The 23,984-nt window shown below is 38.0% G+C and overlaps 1 protein-coding gene and 1 non-coding gene across 2 annotated transcripts in view; one reads left to right on the top strand and one right to left on the bottom strand.

Annotated features, from left to right (window-relative positions):
• Positions 1-23,984, bottom strand: part of PPM1L (protein phosphatase, Mg2+/Mn2+ dependent 1L) — a 296,935-nt gene that overhangs the window by 209,399 nt on the left and 63,552 nt on the right. The gene's annotated exons all lie outside the window — the stretch shown is intronic.
• On the top strand, positions 22,306-22,378 carry TRNAR-CCU. Its single transcript has one exon. It is a non-coding gene; the product is annotated as a tRNA-Arg (tRNA).

Below are 23,984 nucleotides of genomic sequence, written 5' to 3'. Positions count from 1 at the left end.
AAACCAGCTTGAAGTCTGACTACATATGGGACAGTTAGATTTTAACCTAAAAATTTTGAGTTCACCAAATGGTAGTGGCACGACTGGACATAACTTTCACAAAAATAACTGAAATGGATCACAGACTTAAATGTAAAACTTAACGTTATAAAACTTTAAAGCATAAGATATATGATGAGTAAGTTCTGGGATGTAATGTACAGCATGGCGACTATACTTAACAATACTGTATAACTTGAAATTTACTAAGAGAGCAGATCTTAAATGTTATCACTACAAAAAAAGGTAATTATGTCAGCTAAGAGAGGTGTTAACCAACCTTATCATGGTAATCATTTCACAATATATGTGTGTGTCAAATCTCTATGTTGTATACCTTAAACTTACACAATGTCATATGTCAATTATATCTCAATAAAGCTGAAAAAATTTTAAAGCATAAGAAATATTTATGCCATACATAAAGAATTATTTCAAAATGGACCATAAACCTAAACATAAAAGTTAAAACTACAAAACTCTTAAAAGAAAACATTGGGGTAAATTTGTGACCTTGGGTCAGGCAATTGCTTCTTAGATATAACACCAAAAGTACACAAAAGACAAAAAAGATAAATTGTACTTCAGTGAAATTAAAAATCTTTGTATTGCAAATGATGTCATCAAGAAGTGAAAAGACAATCCAAAGAATGGCAGAAAATATTGATAAATCATGTCCGATAAGGGATTTATCTCAGAATATATAAAGAACTCTTACAAGTCAACAATAAAAAGATAACTCAATTTAAAAACGGACAAAGGTGGGGCGCCTAGGTGGCTCAGTTGGTTAAGCATCCAACTCTTGATTTCTGCTCAGGTCATGATCTCTGGGACATGAGATCCTGCTTAAGATTCTCTCCCTCTCCTTTTGCCTCTCCCCTCCCCCACACTCTCTCCCTCCCTTTAAAAAAGAAAGGGGGATGGTGGTGCAAAGGATCCAAACAGATATTTCTCTAAAAAAGATATACCATATTCTCTTCATTGCACATGACGCGTCCATACACAAGCATGTATTCCCATTAGGGAAATGCTAATTAAAATCACAATGAGATATCACTACACACTTATCAGATTAGCTAAAGTAAAAACAAAAAAACAGAGATAATACCAATTCTGGTGGGGACTCAGAGAATGCAGAGAAACTGGATCTCTCATACTTTGCTTATAGAAATGTAAAATGCTACAGCCACTCTGGAAAAGAGTATGGCAGTTTCTTATAAAACTAAACATGTGTCTCTCATAAAACTTAACAATTGCACTGTTGGACATTTGACCAACAGAAAAGAAAACTTATATCCACAAAAACCTGTACGCAAATGTTCATAGCAACTTTAAAAGTATTAGCCAAAAACTGACAACAATCCAAATGTCCTTCCAGTGGGTGAATGGTTAAACCAACTGTACTACATCCATACTGTGGACTACTAGTCCACATTAAAAAGGAATGAGCTACTGATAGACACAACAACTTGGATGGATCTCAAAGGAATTAGGCTGAGTGAAAAAAGCCAATCTGAAAACACTTACATATGCAATTACCTTAATAAAAAATTCAATTAATAAAAAAAATCAGGGCGCCTGGGTGGCTCAGTCATTAAGCGACTGCCTTCAGCTCAGGTCATGATCTCAGGGTCCTGGGATCGAGCCCCGCATTGGGCTCCCTGCTCGGGGGGAAGCCTGCTTCTCCCTCTCCCACTCCCCCTGTTTATGTTCCCTCTCTCACTGTGTCTCTCTCTGTCAAATAAAGAAATAAAATCTTAAAAAAAATTTTTAAATAAATAAATAAATCATGCACATCAGATTTGTGTATTTTCATAAATGTCTCTGCAAAATAGAGAAGGTATCTTAGACCCTAGAGGATTAGCTGTTGTTTGTCCTTCTCCTGTGGTAAATGACTTAAAGAGTGGTTCCTAGGCCCAGAATGTTTGCCTAAAAAAAGGAAACATGCTGCATGATTCCATTTATATAATATTCTTGAAATGGCAAAGATGGAGAACAGATTAGTGGTTGCTAGGAGTTAGGGAGGCAGGGAAGGAGAGAGGTGGGCTAAAAAGGGTAATACAAAGGAGTCTTAATATTGAGTGAACTGCTCTGTATCTTGACTTTGATGTGATCACATGAATCTATACATGTGATAAAACTGCACAGACCCACACACACATACACACACACACACACTCCCTCACACTGGTGCATGTGAAACCAGTGAAATCTAAATAAGCACTGTGAATTGTGTTTGTGATATTGCACTATAGTTATGCAAGACACTACTATTGGGGAAAAATGGGTAAAGGGTGTGTAGGATATCTCTATTATTTCTTACAACTGCATGTGAATCTATAATTATCTCAACATAAAAAAATTTAATCCAGTTTAGAGACCCAAATAGATGATGAACAACAGGTAAGAGTTTCTACAATAGCAGGTTTGAGTACACAAAAGAGTATCTACAAATATGTGACAAACGTTTATACATATTTGTTGTTACATGATTATGGTATATATTTTACTGAGTCTGACCCTCAGAATTTTAGAGGTGAGGACCAGTACAGGTATCTGCAACTGTAAAGCAGAAAGTGGCACAAAGCATATATCAGTGGAGGCTGTGAGGTAAGATTGTTGAGGTCAGATCCCAAATCCTAAGACCTCATAACTAAAAAAAGGAATAATGGTAATGCTAGCTTAGTAATTACAAACAAAATTTTAAACTTTTTAATTGGAAAGTCAAAATGCTTCATAGATTAAAAACTGAGAATGAAATATTCTACATTAAGGGTACTGGTCAAATGGAAACACATATTTAAGATGATTACATATCCGTAAGAAAAGCATCATAATTGGTTTTGTTTCTGTGGGGACACTGGCCTACGTCACAGCAGCATACGGAATACCTTGGCAGAGACTGTTGGTTAGCCATCAAAATCTGATCTTCCCCTCTTCCATGTAGGGACCACCCAGGGTGGAGACCTCATCTTCCAGCCTCCACTCCAACCAGGTATGGCCATGTGACTAAGTTTTGGAATGAAAGCCTAAGTATCACATGATAGTGTCTTGGCACCCTCCTTAAAAGACTACTCTGATCTCTTGGCACCCCCCTTAAAAGACTACTGTGATCTCTAAGGATTTTTTGTTTTTTCTTTCTCCTAGCTCAAGTTCCTAGGTTCTGAACATATCCACATCCCCTAGGGTGGTAGGAAAGGAAATAAAATATAGGAAAAAGAATGGCACAGACGGAAAAAAAATTAAACCCACCCAAATCTCACTACCAACAACAGCTACTATTTTACTGAGTGCCTAATATGGATCTCATATTGTACTAAATTATTTATTTTTATCTTTGTAACCACCCTGTAAGGTAAGTATTATTCTCCATTTTAAAGATGAAGCATCTGAGGCTCGGAGAGTATAAAGGCCTAGAATCTGAGGTGACATAACTCTTAATTTCCCTTTTTGCCCACAGATTCTCTCTACATCCTCTACTCTGTATCTCAGTAGATCTCAGAAGGTCTTTAAGCTGAGATATCCTTAAAAGTCTATTTGTGCTTTTATCCATTCTCTGTCACTGTGAGTCTCCAAATAAATTCCACGTATATAGAAAGAAAACCTGCTTTAAATTCTACCCACAGAACTTGGAAAATTACATGTAATCAAGTAGTACACTCAGGTCACCCAGGTGGAGTGGCAAAGGGAGGATCTGAAACCAGGTTTTTCTGGCTCCAAAGCCTGTACTATGATCTATTCTCCTATACCACAACTGCTGCCAATTTAGAACTTAATTTTAGACATTTAAAAGTCTAACTTCTATCAATGGCTCAAACTTCAAAAAAAATTTTTTTAATTCCATTTCAATAATTTGTGAGGTATAGAATTCATGAGGACTAAGAACAAAAAAATTTTTTTGAGAATTATTACCCAATATTTAGAGAAATTCCTTTATAAGTATCACTTTTTATAGTAGAAGCCAAAAACTACTCCAGAAAAAAATGGAATGAAGAGGAATCTAAATATTCTTAGCTCTGAGTTATATGCCTTTCGAGTCTGAAAGAGCCAGACAAATATTTAAGCAGAGAAGAAAAAAAAACACATATACTTTCAGTTAAATGGTGAGTTAGAAGTAGGCCACATCTCATTTTTCTGTCCCAAAGTGCTTAATTTAGAATCAGATTTTAAAAACAATCCTCCACAGGCCAGGTCTGGCCCTTCCAGTTGGCACCTGGACATCAAACTCTTACGACAATCTGGAACAACTGAAAATAGCTTTGGGCATTCAAACTATCATGCAGTAAGGAAGGTCAAATTTGAATTAATGTATTTTAAGACTTAAAAAAAAAGGTTTTTATACAAGCCTTAGAAGAGGAAAAATAAAGGGAAGAATGAAAATTAAGCAGCTAACCCAACCTATATCCCGATCACAAATGAAGACAGAGCTGTTCATACTTTTTACTATTGTCTACCAACGTAAGGCAGCTCAGTTCAGAGATGTGCACTGTTTCTACTCTAACTACAAAGCCATTTCTTGCATTTTCTACTTATTATTGTTCAAGAACCTTTACTACTTATCCACTTTCTACAGAATAAAGTCCCAATTCCTTTGCCTGATGTTCAAAGCCCTTTCCAATTTGAATTCAACCTACCTCTCCAGCTTTATTTTCCATTATCCTCCTTTGTGAGGCCTCTGTAGAGCCAGACAGATCCCCTCACTGGTGAAAAGACCAGTACATCCTGGCCTAGCTGCCTTTGGTAATGCCACCCACGTCCTGCCTAACCTTCTCCCCTTGGCTAAATCCTCTCTGTCCCCAGGGACAAGCTCAAGGCCCAGCTCCTGCATGAGGACTCCCTAACTACCTCAGGAGGCATAAAAAGTCTCTCTTCTCTGACATCCTTATACCAGTTATGTAATATTCCAAACCACTCATTTGGGACTCATCACAACCTCTCTCACACTATTTATTTATCTTAATTCTATGTCTTACCTCCTCAAATAGACCTGAAGTTCCCTGAGGGAAAGAGCTTCAGTCTTCTTTATCCCTATATTTTACATAACATCTAACAAGGAACAAATTAATGTTACATGACCTTCAGCTAACAGGATTTTAAAGCACTCGTGCAGGGATGCTAAGCAAATTGGCTATTTATAAGCCAAAGGGAGGAATGTATACCACCAGAAAACTTCAATATTTCATTGTTTCCATATTTTGAAGACAATAGTTCCTTTAATCTCCTTAATCAAAATAAAACTAGAGACGTCTTGATGTGTTATCAAGCCAGGAAAGTGTAACTACTGAAGACAAAGTTATTTGCACCTGCTGAAAAAAAGCTGCAATAAGTTTAAGTAGGTTTCTCTGCTTGACTCCACATAAAATACAACCATGCTGCTCCCTGCAGTCAATAAAAGAAAAGGATTATAAGAAAGTCTATTCAAAGACTAATCAATGTATGGGCAAGAAATAATTTTCCTGCTGTTTTAAAAATACTAATCAATTTTCCTCTCAATGTTGTCATTATACACGAAGAATACACAATTGAGTTGTACCTGCAATCACCATTTCATATTTGGAAATAGAGTTCTGCATTTGTTTTCCTTATTCTAGAATTAAAGAAAATGATGTGTCTCTAAAACCATATTACTCTATAATCTGATCTCTGATTCTCTGAAAATAATCTCTATATAGATAACAATCGCATTCATTGAGTCCTAGCTGTGAGGATACGGCTGAGTTCTAGGATAGATCTTAGGAAGCAATCTCCCAAGTTCCCTTTTAAGCGGTGAACTACCAGGAGAAAAAACATACTAATAAAGGAAGTCGTGGACTCTGGGAATTCCAGGCTGACTCACAATATGTAGATCCAAATTCCCAAATCCAGATTGCCAAGTTCCATTTCTGCCCAGGTCAATGCTGGGACAATTCCAGGTTCACATAGCTGGTAAGCAAACACTCCAGAACACTCAGGTAGATCTTATGGAACCCAGTGCAAACTGGGATTCAACATAAATTCTGCAAGCTGACTAGATACACATCTCTCCCCCAGGAGAATACCGGAAATACTTCAATTTCACTATGTTCTTAAGACCATGCTTTGCAAATATTTCATGATGTTTTCCAAAAGCACTGATTGCCAAAGGAAACATTTTAAAGGTGCCATTAGCAAATGAAGTTGGGAAAAACTACTTACAATGTATTTGTACTGGAGAGCACTGGTTAGATGAAATGTTTTGGAAAAGTACTCTTAAAAAGAAATCAATTTTTTAAAAAGGAAATCAATTTACCATCACTTAAGCCAGCATTTCCCAAACTCATCTGAAATCCTAGTAATACTTCCATGGGGCTGCCCCATTTCACCCCATGACTTTTATGCACTATATGTCTCATCTCTATTACTAAAGATATTTAAATAGGAAAGATCTTTGCCTATATTCAAGGTATATTTTTGGTGTCACTTAGGGAGAGGCCCCCCCAGAGGGCCTCTCAAAGTGGCATTCACTACTTTGGCAAATTTACCATAGTATAAGGTCTGGCCCTGAGCCGTGCAAGTTCAAAATTGAGTTTGAGATTCTACATTTCACTGGCAGCTCCACAGTAACCACAGTCATAAGCACACCAGAATGTCAATTTTTTAAATTACAATTAACAGTAAGTAGCCATAGAAACACCTATAACATGCAAACCTGCAGAACCCATTCATTCCCTCCCTCTGGTAGATCCACTTGGGAGGTCAAATCGTATTCAGGTGAGCACACAGTTGAAAGGGAAATGATTAGATCACTTTGTATTTTTGATGGCATCAGACTAAGAAAGCCTGATGTGTCCATCTCATAATGTCTTCCTTAACAATAAATCATAACAGCACTGGGCAAAAGATTGGTCTGGGGGTGTGAGAAGCTTGTATTCCTCCTTAAATCTCTAGCAGCCCTAAAACTGCTCTGTCCATTCCCGAAGATGAGCAGTTGCTGTCTTTTCAATCTTATCTAAAGTGTGGGGGGAAATGTATTAGAGATAGCAGGCTTTTTATGATCTATGTCATAGAACCTAAGTAAAAACAGTGAGTTTGCTATGCAAACTCCGCTCAAAATAAGTCCTCCGAAACCAATGTCCCTTCTAACCTCTAAGCCCCTCCAATATAGAAAATCTGGAGTTCTTTTGTATCATAACCCTCAACATCCAAGGAGCAGCTCTTGCCCTAACTCCATCTCTGTACTAAGGATGCCTTCATCAAAAATATTAAAATCAGGTCCATTGTCCATTAGGTCATTTGGTCCCTCCCCCAAAATAGTCATTTAGTCACTTCTCATGTTTACCTATAGAAAACCAGTAGTTTAAAAATGTCTGCTTAAGACTGAAATGAATTCAATTAGACATGTTTAATCTAGTCCACAGAGCACTTGTTTTTTTTAACTGGAAACTGTCACAGACAAAAAATCCAGATTTCCAGCTCCTAAAAAACCTAGAGGGTTTAGCTGCTCTGGACAATGACATGGCATAACATAACAGGCTGAAGGAGAACACAGGCCATACTTGCCCTGGTGCCCACCCTCCTGCCTACCACTCCCTGTTGTCTTACAGTCATTCTTGGTGGGTATTTCCATTTGCCCACCCCTGCTTGATCCACTATGGGTTGACTTTACAATGTAATTCACAGGGAACAATCTTACTGCACAATGTTTTCAAATTCTTAAGGATGAGTTCATTGTATCACCCAGGTTTTCTCTGTATAATTTGCTACTACCTATAACTATAAAAGGAAGGTAGGAAGGCAGTCTGCCACCCTAGGAGTTTAAGGCAAAAGAAATCCTTGTTAGATACCTTAACCTATGAACCAGGGTCAATCAGAAGGGACCCACCAGGTAAGACCTCAAATCAACTTTTCGCAACTCATTTCTAGTTTTTATTCTTCCATTTCTATCCCATGAACCTAAACCATGAAACCTTCAACAAACATCTCCCTACCCTACCCCAAGAACTGGCCATATTTGCAGGGCCCAGTACAAAATAAAAATGTAGGGCCCCTTTTCCAAAAATTATTAAGAATTTCAGGATGATGATAGCAGAGCATTAAACCAAGTACAGAGCCCCTCTAAATGTGGGAACCTGAGCAACCACACAGGTCACATGCCTGTGAAGGTAGCCCTACCCACCCCCTTTCTTTTAACCTTGCTGTCCAATCCTCCAATCTGTTTTTCTCGATGCTAAGGGTTCTGCCCTAGGTTTGGCAGTCTGAATCTGATCTCATTTGCTTCTGACTCTGTTTTACCTTCCTGCAATAAGGAGAAGAATTCCTTACTCTGGCACAGACACTAACCTTCTTGACAAGATAAACTGCAAAGCATTTATGCCTACACGGTCTTGACCCTGGTGTTACTGAATGAAGCAAAAGTCATAAAAAAGAGTGTGCAAATATTTAAGGCCCAAAATGAAATGTCATTTTGTTAGACTTCCTTCTTTATATGCACTATTTACCTTGACAATAACAGGGGCTTGAAGCCAAGGAAACTTATTTGTTTGTCTTTTATAAACTCAGGTTTCCATTCTCATTTATCACCCATATGACTTATACACTTAAAAGAGCATCATTTTTATTTATCTTTTTTTTTGTCTTTTTTATTCCTCCCTTCTTTCACCATTCAACCAATAGACCCCAGATAGTCTTAAGGTTTTCCAAAGCATAGTACATACACACAAGAAGGCCTCAGATGGCACAAGCATACTTTTTTTATATTAGTTAATTACTTTGAAGTAAATTGGAAACAATATAATGAAACAAATATATAATAAACAATATATAACATAATAAAAATATATTGAACCAATATAATGAAGAATATAATGATATCAACCTGTGAGTTTGTGGTTACTACATTTTTAAAATGTAATTAATTAATATAAAGTACATCATTTTAATGAAAAATATTAAGGATTATTATATTATATTAATATATATAATATTAACAGTAGGGGTGGCACTCAGAAAGGAAAAAATGTCAAGGTGGAACTCAAATAATTTAATGCAGAAAAGCTGCTTTAAATTACACGTCAAGAGAACTCTTATTCTTTTGTTTTATTTTTGTTTTGTTTTGTTTTTAAGATTTTATTTATTTATTTGACAAAGAGAGACACAGCGAGAGAGGGAACACAGCAGAGGGAGTGCGAGAGGGAGAAGCAGGCTTCCCACGGAGCAGGGAGCCCGATACGGGGCTTGATCCCAGGACCCTGGGATCATGACCTGAGCCGAAGGCAGACACTTAATGACTGAGCCACCCAGGTGCCCCGAGAACTCTTATTCTTAAGATGAAATATGCTTTTGTGTTTTTTTCCTCCACTGGAGTTAATGTCTCTTTAAGAAGAGAAGTGGGATATCAATTTGCATTTAGAGAACATTATTTAGGGCTTCCAAAATCTTTATCAAATGAGACTGATAAAAATCCACTGAGGTCAAGAGGATACCAACCAGTCTAAGGAACCTAAAAACACTTGGAATGTACATGGTAATAACCAAGACTGATTAGCTGACTAAAGGAGTCCATTCAGAAAGCATAGAAGGTGTCCAACCTCCACTCAGCTAATTGACCATCCATGTACAAAGCAGTTGCTATACGGACAGAGATGAGGGAAAAGAATGGAATGTAACAATGACAGAGTTCAGGGCACCTGGGTGGCTCAGTCAGTGAAGCATCTACCTTCGCCTCAGGTCATGATCCCAGAGTCCTGGGATTGAGTCCCGCACCGGGCTCCCCGCTCAGCGGAGAGTCTGCTTCTCCCTCTCCCTCTGCCCCTCCCCCTGCTTGTGCTCTCTATCTGTCAAATAAATAAAATCTTAAAAAAAAAAAAATGACAGAGTTCCAAAGCTGGGCCTGCCATGGGTGAATCATGTGACCTTAAGTGCTACAGATGGATATTTCGTCTGCCCCAAAATTTGTATGTTAAAGCCCAAATCTCCAATGTGATGGTATTTGGAGGTGAAGCCTTAGGGAGAATATTAGTTTTAGATGAAATCATGAGGGTAGAGCCCCTATGATGAGATTAGTGCTCTTATAAGACAAGGAGGAGACAGAGCTTTCTCTCTCTCTCTCTCTCTCTCTCTCTCTCTCTCTCTCTCTCTCTCTCTCCACCATATGAGGATACAGCAAGAAGGCAATCATTTGCAAACCAGGAAGAAAGCCCTCCCTCTCCAGATACCAAATCTGTTGGCACCTTGATCTTGGGCCCTAGCTTCTAGAACTGTGAAAAATATTTGTTGTTTAAGAACTGTGAAAGATATTTGTTGTTTAAGCCACCCAGTCTATGGTATCTTATTGTAGCAGCCCAAACTGACTAAAACATTAAACAATTTATTTAGCTTCTCTGCATCTGTGGATCACAAATACCAAAATTTTAGAGTTGAAAAAAACTCACTTGAGCCCCCATATTTTATAAATTATGAAATTAGGTTAAATGACTTGCTCAAAGGCACACATCTTCTTGCCAGAGAGCTACAAGAACAGAACTACAGCAGGAGGCTCCTGAGTCTCCTGGCCAGCATTCCATGCCTCTCTCAGGCTATCCCCTCTTGCTGGAATGCCCTTCCACACCCCGTCTGTGTCTCTCAGAACTCCATTATATCTCAAGACCCACTTCAGTGATACTTCTGGAAAGCATTGCCTGGCCTGAGTTCCACCACCCTACCAGGCAGAGTTCAGATTGTTCTCCTCCATCCCCATAATCCACAGCAGTGTACCCATTCATAGTAAAACATTTCTCCATCTTGTACTCTGGTTAGTTAACTTTGCATCCCTTTTCTTCATACACTGTGAATTCTTTGAATAAAATGTAGTCTTATTCATCTTTATACTTCTAATATTCCAAAAAGCTTGCTGTATAAAAGGTGTACAGTAAGTAAATATAGATGTACATCTGATTTATAATGAAAACACTATCTTCCAAAGTGCAGTGTAAAAACTAGTTATAGAATGATATAAAACTATCATTAACTACATAAATATTACTTTGGAACAATCCACGGTATCTGTCCCAGCACCATTTCCCAGCTAGAAATCCCTAGGAGTGGAAGAGAGACTGCCAGCGCTGGCCTGAAACACGTCAGGCATTGTGCTAGGTGCTTTGGATTTAATCTTCACAACAACCTGCAAATAAGTACTATTATATCCATTTTGCTGATAAGAAAACCAAACTTCAGAGAGCTTAAGTTTCATTAAGATAACATAGGTGGTAAATAAGAGGGAGCTGGGATTCAAATCTAGATTTCTTATGCCTCTGTTCATTGCTTCACACAGATCCTAGCTTCTCACAAACAGCCTGTCTGGCTCTAGAAGGGTAGCCTAGGGGGAAAAACACAAAACACTAAATCAGTCCCATGAACTAGCAACGTAGGGGAGCCTAGCCACCTGCCTCTCATCCTCTCTGCACCAGTCTTTGTGTAGCAGAGGCCAAGTTAGCTGGCTGAGATTAACTTCAAATAGTATTTGAAACATAATGTCTTAGTTATATAATTCTGAACAGTTTAAGCTTAATTCCACTCAAATTACAGAATGATATTAGTTATATAATTCTGAACAGTTTCAGCTTAATTCCACTCAAATTACAGAATGATACTAAGCATCACAAAGGATTGCTGACAAAAAGAAAACATAAATGAGCAAAGCTTCAATTGCCATCAACTCATATTCAGACCACACCTAATACCCCCTTGCCCCTAACTCATCACTGATTGTTATTAAAAAGTTAATTCAGACCACACATAGGTTGATTTTTTAATCATGTGCCCAGTACTGAAAAACCTGGGTTCTCCCTGGCAAGATATGAAACATGTTTTAAAAAGTGCATTCCAATGTGTCCAATATTAAACCCTCTTGGGTGCTGTCCAAGGTAGGTGGAGGCTATAGCTGGTGCCGTTCAACTGAATTCTATCCCCAATACTCAACATAGTTCCTGGCATAGACAGGAATTTGGAAAATGTTTTCTTGATTTATAATCTGTGCTAAAGTGGGCAATTAGAAGGCTTCTTTAAATAGTTCTTAAATACTCTTAAATCTACTACTGCTGTAATCTTATGCACACTTACAAGTAAAAGACTTAAGGATATTTTTAAAGTATTTAGTTTTGAAATTTCATGAGAAATTATAATATCAAGATTCACCAGGGAAAAAAAAAGCTTTGAGTACAATTTTTAGGTCTTAATTTTCCCCACTGCAGAATGTGCAACTATAGACTGAGGACAGAATATGACCTATCAATCTTAAATAACCTTGAGACCAAAAAATTTCAGCAATAAATGAAAATTTATTTTCAGAGCAACAAAGTATAATGATGATTGACTTGTTTCTCTTCCATGTGAACCCAAACCTCTCTAATCCATTTAGAAAACTAAATATTAAACTTTTACAGTAGGGTGGGAATAATATTAAGTACTCTCATTCCCAGGAAATAGCTTATAAATGGTTTCCCTTCATGGCTTTACCCTACGTCAAACTAATGCCTCCAAAGGAAAATTTATATGCTTTTTCTTTCTGATCTAGTACTAGATTATTGTTTAAAGCTCAGGGTCAATCTTTTCTTGGGAAGGTTATTGGAAGATTAAATGAGTTAATCCATGTAAAGCATAAAGACCACAGCTGGCTCAGAGTTGACATTCAATAAATAGCAGCTATGACAATGACCAAAAGAATAATGAGGAGAATGATGATGATGATGACAAAAGAAAACCCAGCATTTTGTTTTTAAATTAAAACCACTGTACTCAAAGAAATGCCTAAACAGAGAGCAAGGTCAGTTCATAGAGCCAAGATTCATCATGCCAGGCTTTTGAAATTCTTTGGTTTTCTCCACTGCCCTAAGGATTTCAGTCCTGCTTATGTGACAGGCCAATCCACTTGAGTTTCCCAGCGCTGGGAAGCAGCTGGTGCAGCATGTGTGAAGGACAACCAATGTGTTGAGGAACAGGCCAGGAAAGGTATGCCAATGGGACCAAAGCTTGAGGTTTTTTGCCCTCTTTAATGAACTAGAAAGTATCTGTGGATTCATCTCGCACCTCCCACCCCTTGATAAACCAAAGCTGTGTTCCCTTACTAACCCAACCTCCCAAGCCCCTCTTAATGCTCAACCATATCTCTGCCAGCTGACAGGCTACAAATGAAACCCTGTGCCAGCCTGTCTACCTGCAGGATGTGAACAGAGTTAGTGAGGCAAGAAGGGAACAGAAGGCCCCCAATAAGGGAAAATCAGCCATTTTTTTTTAAAGGTGGATGGAAAAGCAGTAAACTCTATCTGATGTACTTAGAGATACAAAAGCAGAAGAGCCTCCCTCTCTGGTAGTCGAGCGAGTTGTCTGGCAACCTCCTCAACCTCAGTTTTGCTTTGTTTTAATTAGAGGAATGTGATAGGAAGGAGGGTCCAAGACAAATCAGAGATGGGGCATAGCCTGGAAAAGCCGCTTCTACCAGCTAGTTGTGGACTGAAAAGTGAGGTAGGCAACTGCCAGATTTCGTTCCCCAATTTCATTCCATTCACCTGTTCATAGATCACCCATTTATGGGCCACTTACTGGTGCCAGATACCACAGGCGCTGTTAGGATACAGAGATAAAGGGCTGGGTCCCTACCTTCCAGGAGATGGGTGGGGTTTTGATCAACAAAACAAGGAGGGAGGGCATTCCAAGTCAAAGAAACCCACCTATCTGGTAGGGGAAACAACATATGCAGAGGTACGCAGCCAGTGCAGAGCATGTTCTGGAATGCTGAGGAGACCAGAGTCTTCCACCACTTGCTCTTCCTTGGGCCAGTAAATGACAACATGTATTATGTTCTCACTGTGTGACTTCCCTGCCCCAGAATTACCACTTCCTTCTAACAACTGGTCTCCTAAACTAAGCTAAGAATGACAATCCTATTGGAGGTACACAGATGCAGACACAAATGTTTCAACTGAGAGCAGGGTTTTTTGTGTTTTTTAAACTGTGCATCTTTCTCAGGGTATCTGGGTATTTTGGTAATCTATTATAAATAAAAGGTGTTTGGAGTGTTGTGCTTTGGTTTAGTTTTTAGTGGTTCTACCTATCTATGTTCAAAGGTTCTCCTTCCTTGAGGTCAGAGCAGGTTATGAAATCTAAGGGAAGAATACAGGAGACAAGAGCTGTGGTTGGGCAGAACACATAAGTGGCCCATGACCCTGTGTCCCACTCCTTATCATAAACTGCAATCCCTTTGCCCACCCCAGCAACACTTGCTAACCCCTTTCTATACTTTGTTTTCTCCCTAGTACCCGTCACTATTTAACCTACTCTTTTTTCACTTATTTAGCTATATATTGTCTATCTTGCCCCTCTAGAACATAAGGGATTTCACTTATTTTGTCACTACTGCATCCCCAGCATCCATAAAAATGCCTGGTATATAGCAAGCATTCAATGAGTACTTGCTGAATGCATGGTGAATATACAAATTCTATGGGATAGTCCCAATTCTAAATACTTTGTTGCACTATTCCCACAAATATCTCCCTAACTACATCATGTGTCGTGATTTAGGATTTGGCAAATATGATCAAGCAAGGCATGGAATACATACATGTGTAGCTAAAGTAGCTTAAATCTGCTAATCATAGCTAAAAGTACTTAACAGTTGCCATTTCTAAAGATTGTTAAGCACCGAACTTACATAGCATCAAGAAACACTAACACACTAACCCACATGGTTTCTACATACATTAACCTACACTAATGACATTAAGTCATCAGTCAACTGGATGGAGCGCAGAGGCCTGTGTGAGAAAAGTCTAATAACTATCCCTTTATCAGGCACTGTGATTTGGCCATATACTTTGATACTTTCTGTCCTACCTCTCCAAGTGTCTTCTTTAAAGAAGTCTTTCTGGATATTAGAGTATGAGCACACTTTTCCCAATTTTGCCAGTCCTACCCTTGGAATTTAAAATACATGCATATGCACACATGAGCACACACCTTATACCAAAACACTTTCCCAGTAGGCATTTTATACATCAAGGCATGCATACCCCTAGAAGGGGGAAAGAGAGAAGAACAAAAAGGAATATTACTTATCTATCTAAAGAAATCTCTTTAAAGATTAAGATTTTTTTTTTAATCAGCCAGTAAAAATATATCTCAGAGGATAACAAGATTTCTGCTGGAAGCTAGCCCTTGCAGAGGCTGACCACATTTGCAGATGCAAAATTCCATTACATCCCCCAACAACCTCAGCAACATTAGTCTCTGGTCAAAGGACCAGAGGAGGAGGGAGGGGGACTGTCCTCCTTCTAAATGGGAAGGGAAAGCAGCCAAGCAAAAAGAGTTTGAGAAAGAACAATGGCCTCCCAGTGAGAAAGCGTGTTAAGTAGGTCGGTATTGGAACCGCATTTTGTTACACACAAATCCGTCATTGTTCCTTTATATTTTCTTTTCCTTTTCTTTCCCACTTCTTTTCTTTCTTCTGCCCTATTCACTATTACTGTCATCTTGTGCAAGAGTTTTTTTAAACCATGATATATTTGTTCAATTATCTGTAGACCTAGAGCCTCTTCATCAAATTAGCGGATCTCTATTTATAGCTGATAATTCTGTACAGGGATCTAATAAAAATTCCTGAGAGTGATAAAACTAAATCCAATTTTGCATTGCTGTTTTTGACCCAAAGATTGTTGCATTATCCAATAAAGTGGCTTCAATAAGCATTGTAAATACGTATTTTCTTTTAAAGATAGTACTTTTCAATGAGAAAAACTAGGCTGAGTAGTATCAGGAAATAACATTTTCACCATTTGCTTCACTCGCTACTCCAAGGTCACATTATCTTTAAAAATGAACTTTAAGAGACATAAAGATGAAAAAAATCTAAATAGACTTCACATAATGATTCTATCAGGGAGGGGATTCATCTGTACCTGGTAAGTATAATCACGTAAAATGTGCTGATATATTTTTAGCAATTACTATGTAAAATTGCCAAAGAAGCTCTATAATACTCAATACTCAAGTGTGACTTTTTTTGTCACTATCAGTACATCTCCATTAATTTCACAAAACATTTCATTTACTATACTCAATTTACCGATTGTTCTAAAGCAGATGGCATCATTAAGCCAGTGTCTAACAAAGATCCCAAGCCAGGGGCTCAGTTGGTGAAGCGTCTGCCTTCAGCTCAGGTCACGATCCCAGGGTCCCGGGATGGAGCCCCACATCAGGCTCCCTGCTCAGCAGGGAGCCTGCTTCTCCCTCTGCCTCTGCCATTCCCCCAACTTATGCTCTCTGGCTCTCTCTCTCTCTTAAATAAATAAATAAAATCCTTAAAAAAATAAAAAAAAAAAAAAGACCCCAAGCCAGGGTCTGAGTCACAGATCAAAATCCATGTGAAAGCCCAAGCTGCAGTTCATATTCTTTCAACAATTAAGGCTGAAACACCTAAATGCCAATACATCTCTATGTCTATCATAAGACTAATCTCAGAGGCAAGACTATTAACTTTTACCTACAGTGAGGTCATGTCTGAAAACAATGAAATCCTGACAAGGTAAGTGAAACCTCAGAAAGCAAAACCGCAGATAAGGGAGGACTGACTAGTGTATACAATTTTTTTTTTCCACTGAGGCTTTCAGTGACAGAGCTTGGATTTGTGGCCATCATCCTAGTGATGGAGGTGCACTAATCTATCCACATCCTCACATCTGGCACCCATGCTGCCCAAATGCCTACTTTTGTCAGATGGGCAGCTAGGGTTAAAAGGACAGACTTTGACCACACAGATTGAGCAAGCTAACGGACACCCACAGGATTCCAGCCCATGACCTTTCCCTCATAAGAACTCCCTCCCCTAATCACACACTAACAATGCTAAAACATGCATTCAAAATACCACCAACTTTATGATTCAGTAGGTTAACAAGCACTCATAAATAACTGTTTTTGAAAATTCCATGAGAACTGTATGTCTAGAGATGAAATGCATATTAAAAGCAAGAAGATAGTCTCTGGATATTATGTCCACAGTAATTCAAATAAACCAACTTTAGATTAAATCAGCCTGGTCATCTATGCTGAATAGCACTATTGTCAGGGCTACTGGGATTTAAATCCCAGGCTTCGAAGCTATAGGAACTTAAATTATTGAACTTCTCGGTGCCTCACTTCCATCATCTGTAAATGAGGAGTACTAGTATGCCGACCTCATAGGGTTCTTGTGAAAATTAAATACACTAGGGTGCCTGGGTGGCTCAGTTAGTTAAGCAACTGCCTTCGGCTCAGGTCATGATCCTGGAGTCCCGGGATCGAGTCCCGCATCGGGCTCCCTGCTCAGCAGGGAGTCTGCTTCTGCCCCTGGCCCTCTTCCCTCTCATGCTCTCTCTCGTGCTCTCTCTCTCAAATAAATAAATAAAATCTTAAAAAAAAAAAGATGCCTTAAAAAAAAAGAAAGAAAATTAAATACACTTATATTAAAGTACTTAGCAGAGTACCTCACACATAGTAAATATTGAAAAAATGGTAGCAGTTATTTAGTATTATTGTATACTTTTACCTCTGGTCATATCTATACTAACAGTGGTTTTATAAATATAGAAAATGAATGATGAACATTAGAAAGATGAATCATTATATATGAAGATCAAAAGTATAATCATTTATATATTCGCACAACAGATTCTTATCTCCTATTAATATATGATACATTAACCATTTTTTAAAACTCCCTCATTACTCTAGCCATCTGTAATCAAGAAGAGCATTAAGAAAAATCAAAGGCAGTAAACAACTAGATAAAGAACAGAAAACAACATCAACTGGTTTCTTGTAAATTAGAACTCCCCTGAACTTTGTCTCACCAAAGGAGATGCTGGCAACCTTCCAGGCATACAGAGCTTGTACAAATGATGCATACCAATTTATGTAAATCGGGCTTTTTGTTTCTCTTGAGATGACAGAAGACAGTTTCAGTCTTATTAGTGACTTTTTTTTTACTTTGTCTTCTAAAATTCACTTTTCATATTCCTTTTATCTCATAGTTTTTGTGTGTATGTTTTCCCCTTTTGAGCTCATGTCCCCTTTTTCCTCTAAATTTTTATGTAAATTCCTATTAGTTAACATACAGTATAATATTAGTTTCAGGTGCAGAATTTAAGGGATTTACCACTTACATACAACCCCAGAGCTCATTACGACTAGTGCCCTACTTAATACCCATCACCCAATTAATTAATCCATCCCCCCACCCACCTGCTCTCCAGTAATCCTGTTTGTTCTCCATAGTTAAGAGTCTGTTTCTTAGGGGACACCTGGGTGGCTCAGTCGGTTAAGCATCTGCCTTCAGCTCAGGTCATGATCCTGAGATTGAGTCCCACATCAGGCTCCTTGCTCAGTGGGACGCCTGCTTCTCCTGCCCCTCCCCCTGCTTGTGCTCTCTCTCTCTCTCTCTGACAAATAAATAAATAAAATCTTAAAAAAAAGAGTCTGTTTCTTGGTTTGCCTCTCTTTTTTCCTTGCCCCATGTTCATTTGTTTTGTTTCTTAAATTCCACATATGAGTGAAATCATATGGTATTTGTCTTGCTCTGACTGATTTCATGTAGCATAGTACTCCTACCTCCATTGACATCATTGCAACATGCCAAAGAATGAAACTGGACCACTTTCTTGCACGATACACAAAAATAAATTCAAAATGGATGAAAGACCTAAATCTGAGACAGCAAACCATCAAAATCGTAGAGGAGAACACAGACAGTAACCCCTTGGACATCAGTCATAGCAACTTCTTACTAGATATGCCTCCTGAGGCCAGGGAAACAAAAGCAAAAATAAACTTACTGGGACTTCATCAAGATAAAAAGCTTCTGCATAGCAAAAGAAACAATCAACAAAACTAAAAGGCAACTTATGGAATGGGAGAAGATATCTGCAAATGACATATCTGATAAAGGGTTAGTATCCAAAATATATAGAGAACTTATCAAACTCAACACCCAAAAAACAAATAATCCAGTTAAGAAATGGGCAGAAGACATGAATAGACATTTTTCCAAAGAAGACATACACATGGCTAACAGACACATGAAAAGATGCTCAACATCACTCATCATAAGGGAGATACAAATCAAAACTACAATGAGATACCACCTCACACCAGTCAGAATGGCTAAAAACAACACAGGAACAACAGATGTTGATGAAGATGCAGAGAAAGGGGAACTGTCTTGTACTTTTGGTGGGAATGCAAACTGGTACAGCCACTCTGGAAAACAGTAAGGAAGTTCTTCAAAAAGTTAAAAATAGAACTACCCTACAATCCAGCAATTCCACTACTAAGTATTTACCCAAAATATACAAAAAAAACTGATTCAAGGGGTACATGCACCCCAATGTTTATAGCAGCACTATCAACAATAGCCAAATTATGGAAAGAGCCCAAATGTCCATCAACTGATGAATGGATAAAGAAGATGTGGGGTGTGTGTGTGTGTGTGTGTGTGTGTGTGTCTGTATTCTCTCTCTCGTTATATATATATACATATACATAAGGAGAGAGAGAGAACAGAATATTAGCCATAAAAAAGAATGAAATCATGTTCTTTTTCTTAAACACAGTACTTTGTTGAATATTCTTCCTTTTAGATATTCTAATTCAACTTTTCTCAATTTTTCATTCAATTTTATGCACTATAGGCCTGGGATAGTGTCTTTTTTTTTTTTCCTTTACATTTTTATTGTTATGTTAATCACCATACATTACATCATTAGTTTTTGATGTAGTATTCCATGATTCATTGTTTGTGCATAACACCCAGTGCTCCATACAGAACGTACCCTCTTTGATACCCCCATCCCCCTACTCCCCTCCCCTCTAGAACCCTCAGTTTGTTTCTCAGAGTCCATAGTCTCTCATGGTTCGTCTGCCCCTCCAATTGCCCCCCCCTTCATTCTTCCCCTCCTGCTATCTTTTTTTTTTCCTTAACATATATTGCATTATTTGTTTCAGAGGTACTGATCTGTGATTTACCAGTCTTGCACAATTCACAGTGCTCACCATAGCACATACCCTCCCCAATGTCTATCACTCAGCCACCCCATCCCTCCCACCCCCCACCACTCCAGCAACCCTCAGTTTGTTTCCTGAGATTAAGAATTCCTCATATCAGTGAGATCATATGATACATGTCTTTCTCTGATTGACTTATTTCACTCAGCATAACACCCTCCAGTTCCATCCACGTCGTTGCAAATGGCAAGATCTCATTCCTTTTGATGGCTGCATAATATTCCATTGTATATATATACCACATCTTCTTTATCCTTTCATCTGTTGATGGACATCTTGGCTCTTTCCATAGTTTGGCTATTGTGGACATTGCTGTTATAAACGTCGGGGTGCACGTACCCCTTCGGATCCCTACATTTGTATCTTTAGGGTAAATACCCAGTAGTGCAATTGCTGGGTCATAGGCTAGCTCTATTTTCAACTTTTTGAGGAACCTCCACACTGTTTTCCAGAGTGGCTGCACCAGCTTGCATTCCCACCAACAGTGTAGGAGGGTTCCCCTTTCTCCGCATCCCCGCCAACATCTGTCGTTTCCTGACTTGTTTATTTTAGCCATTTTGACTGGTGTGAGGTGGTATCTCATTGAGGTTTTGATTTGGATTTCCCTGATGCCGAGCGATGTTGAGCACTTTTTCATGTATCTTTTAGGCCTGGGATAGTGTCTTAAACATAATAGATACTTCAGCTATTTGTTCAATAATTGTAGCAGAGTATCAATGGACAGCCCAGCCATTTCAACATTGTTACATCTGGTGCATGTTAGCTTTCATTACTACTAAAACATTTTCACCATTGTGGGACTACATAAATTATCACTTGCACTAGGGTAATTTCTATTTGACCACATTTCAAATTGAAATATGCCTTCCAATCTATATTGCTCATAGGTAATTACTATCATTATGATCAATAAAGTTAGGAAGGGGGCCGCCTGGGTAGCTCAGTCAGTTAAGCATCCGACTCCTGGTTTCAGCTAAGGTCGTGATCTCAGGTGGTGAGATCGAGCCCCACAATGGGCTCCACGTGGAGTCTGCTTAAGAATCTCTCTCCTCTGCCCCTCCCCCCTCAAATAAATAAATAAATAAATCTTAAATAAATAAATGAAGTTAGGAATGAAGTTTACTTATAGAAAATAAGTTGGAAATTTTTTAAAAAGAGACTTTTAAGGAACCTGAGGAACCTAAAGCATTAAATACTAAATTCACAAACCAAAATTTTTGGACCCAGAAACACTCTTGTTATACATAAACATATCCATAAATTATACACACACACACACACACACACACACACACACACGTGTGTGTGTAGATAGATATGAAATAGATATAAAATATCTAATAGATATAAAATATCCCTAGGAAATTTTTCCTTTGAAAGGACCCTAATCATGGCAGATGTCCTGTAACAAAAAGCAATTACTAACAGAGAAGATAAGAACTATTTTAGTTTATTTAAATGATAAGAGTTCTGAGTCTTTTAGATCCAAGAATCCTGGAAATACTTCATTATGCTCATTAAAAGAACACTAATTTCTTCATATAAAGAATATCTCATTTGATGATCTGCCATGAGGTCAGCTTTTGTAAAGAAAAGCTAAAATGAAAAGATTTTAAAAGAATGACAATTGTGTTGGGTGATTTCTCCAAAATCTTAAATAGCATATAATTAACACTGTTACAAAAAAAAAAGTACAAAAAATAAACACATACATACTGTATTATAAATCTTTTTCAAATTATAATAAAAAGGCTAGAGGCTATGTGGCATGGTAGGAAGAACACAGTGTTGGCCACCAGAAAATGTCAGTTCTGATTCCACCTTTGCCTCTTTACTCCTAAAGCTATCAAGAGAATTAAATACAATTACATAGGTAATATATTTAGAGCACTACCTAACACACAGTAAGGGCTCCATAAATAATAATACTATTACCATTAAAAGAAGGCCTGCTGAATTCATATTTAGTTTTGTACTCTCTCAAAATCCTACTAGAATGTAATGAGATTCAAAATAAAGAAAGAACCCCACAAATACAATGAAAAGGGAAGACAATAACAAAATTTGGGGAGCTTGAAAGCAAAGGAATGGAGTCTTAACTAACCTAGCAGAGTTGACAAGGCTGAATCCTAGATCTCTTCCAGGACTCTTAGCTGTACTGTTTTAAACTAAAATTTATCAAAGAAATCTAATTACCTATTATAGTTTTATTATATTAAAACATTCCTATCTAGGGGCACCTGGCTGGCTCAGTCGGTAGAGCATGTGACTCCTGATCTCAGGGTTGTGAGTTCAAGCCCTACGCTGGGGGTACAGCTTACTTAAAAAAAAAAAAATCCTATCTTTAAAATGCCAGCTAAGCAAAAAAAATTTTGAGGTTACATATAAAACTGCAATCCACTGTTTCAGACAGTATATGACAATAACACTGGAGATGAGAATCCTAATATATTTCCATTTTTTAACTGCAGAAATAAAAAAAAAACAAATGATTCGAATTGGGCAAATTCACCAATAAAAAAACAAATTAAAATGAGGGGTTATAATACCTTTAGAGATGGTATAAGCATTAAATCAACTAGCCACCAAGTTGAAGTTTCTCAAAGAACAAGTAAGGCTCACCAAGTAAGGACTTTTTACAATTAAAGTTCCCAGTCCCCAGTACCAACAACACATACACACCAATGGGTCAAAACCTAGATAGAAACAGAGAGAGGAAAAGTGTGTACTCTGGGAGGTAGTTCTCCTACATCACGTACTGCCTTGTCCCTGTCTATACTAGCACTAGTCTACAAAATATAGGCTCACTTCCCATCTGTCAAGTTCAAGAACACTCTCTGCAATGCACACTGATGAAAGTGTAAATTGGTACAATCTATTTGGAGAACAATTTAGTAATATCTAGTAAAGTATAAAGTGTGCATATCCTACCATCTAGCAATTCCACTCCTACAAATATATTCTAAAAACTCTCATACATGTACAGGGGCGCCTAGGTGGCTCAGTCAGTTAAGCATCTGACTTCGGCTCAGGTCGGTCATGATCCTGGAGTCCTGGGATGGACCCCAGCGTCAGGCTCCCTGCTCAGCGGGGAGTCTGCTTGTCCTTCTCCCTCTCCCCCCTGCCCCTCCTCCTGCTCACGCTCATGCTCTCTCGCTCTCTCTCTCTAATAAATAAATAAAATCTTAAAAAAAAACCTCTTACATGTGTACAAAAAGAAACATGTACAAAAATTTACATAGCAACACTGTTTATAGTACCAAAACATAGAAAACATTGAAATGTCCATTAACAGGAAAAGAGATAAATGAATCATGATATAGCCACACAATGAACAGCAGTGAAAAGGAGTGAACTAATGCTACCTGCATCAACATGAATGAATCTCATAAATAACTCAGCTAAATAGAGCTGCAAAAAAATATATACAGCAGAATACCATACATATAAAGTTTAAGACCATACAAAGTGATACTATAAATTTCTTAGAGATACAAACATATATAGTTTGGGGTTTGTTTGTTTGTTTTAAAAGAATGATACACAGCCAATTTAAATAGTGAAGTTACTACTGAGGTTGAAAAGAGAGAAATGAAATCAAGGAGCAAAATACAGGGGCCAATATATTTAATTTCTTACCCTAGGAAGTATGAATATGGGAGTCTAATGCATTAAATTTTTTTACTTTTGCATATCTTTTTATGTCCTAAATATTTTATAATAAAAATTTAAATCTCATATAAAATTCTGAGACTCTCTGGCTTTGTAGCACTAGATGTTGAAAGTATGAAAGCAAATAAAACCAAGGGTGATTTCATCATCATGCACCTTATCTAAACACGTGTGAAGAGTTAGCGAATAATAACTCTGTGCCACAATGGCAGTGCAATAATGCATTTTCTCTTAAATCTAACTCC

This window comes from Zalophus californianus, chromosome 1 (assembly GCF_009762305.2).
Source record: "Zalophus californianus isolate mZalCal1 chromosome 1, mZalCal1.pri.v2, whole genome shotgun sequence".
NCBI classification, from domain to species: Eukaryota; Metazoa; Chordata; class Mammalia; order Carnivora; family Otariidae; genus Zalophus; species Zalophus californianus.
This window is presented reverse-complemented; position numbering and strand designations above follow the sequence as displayed.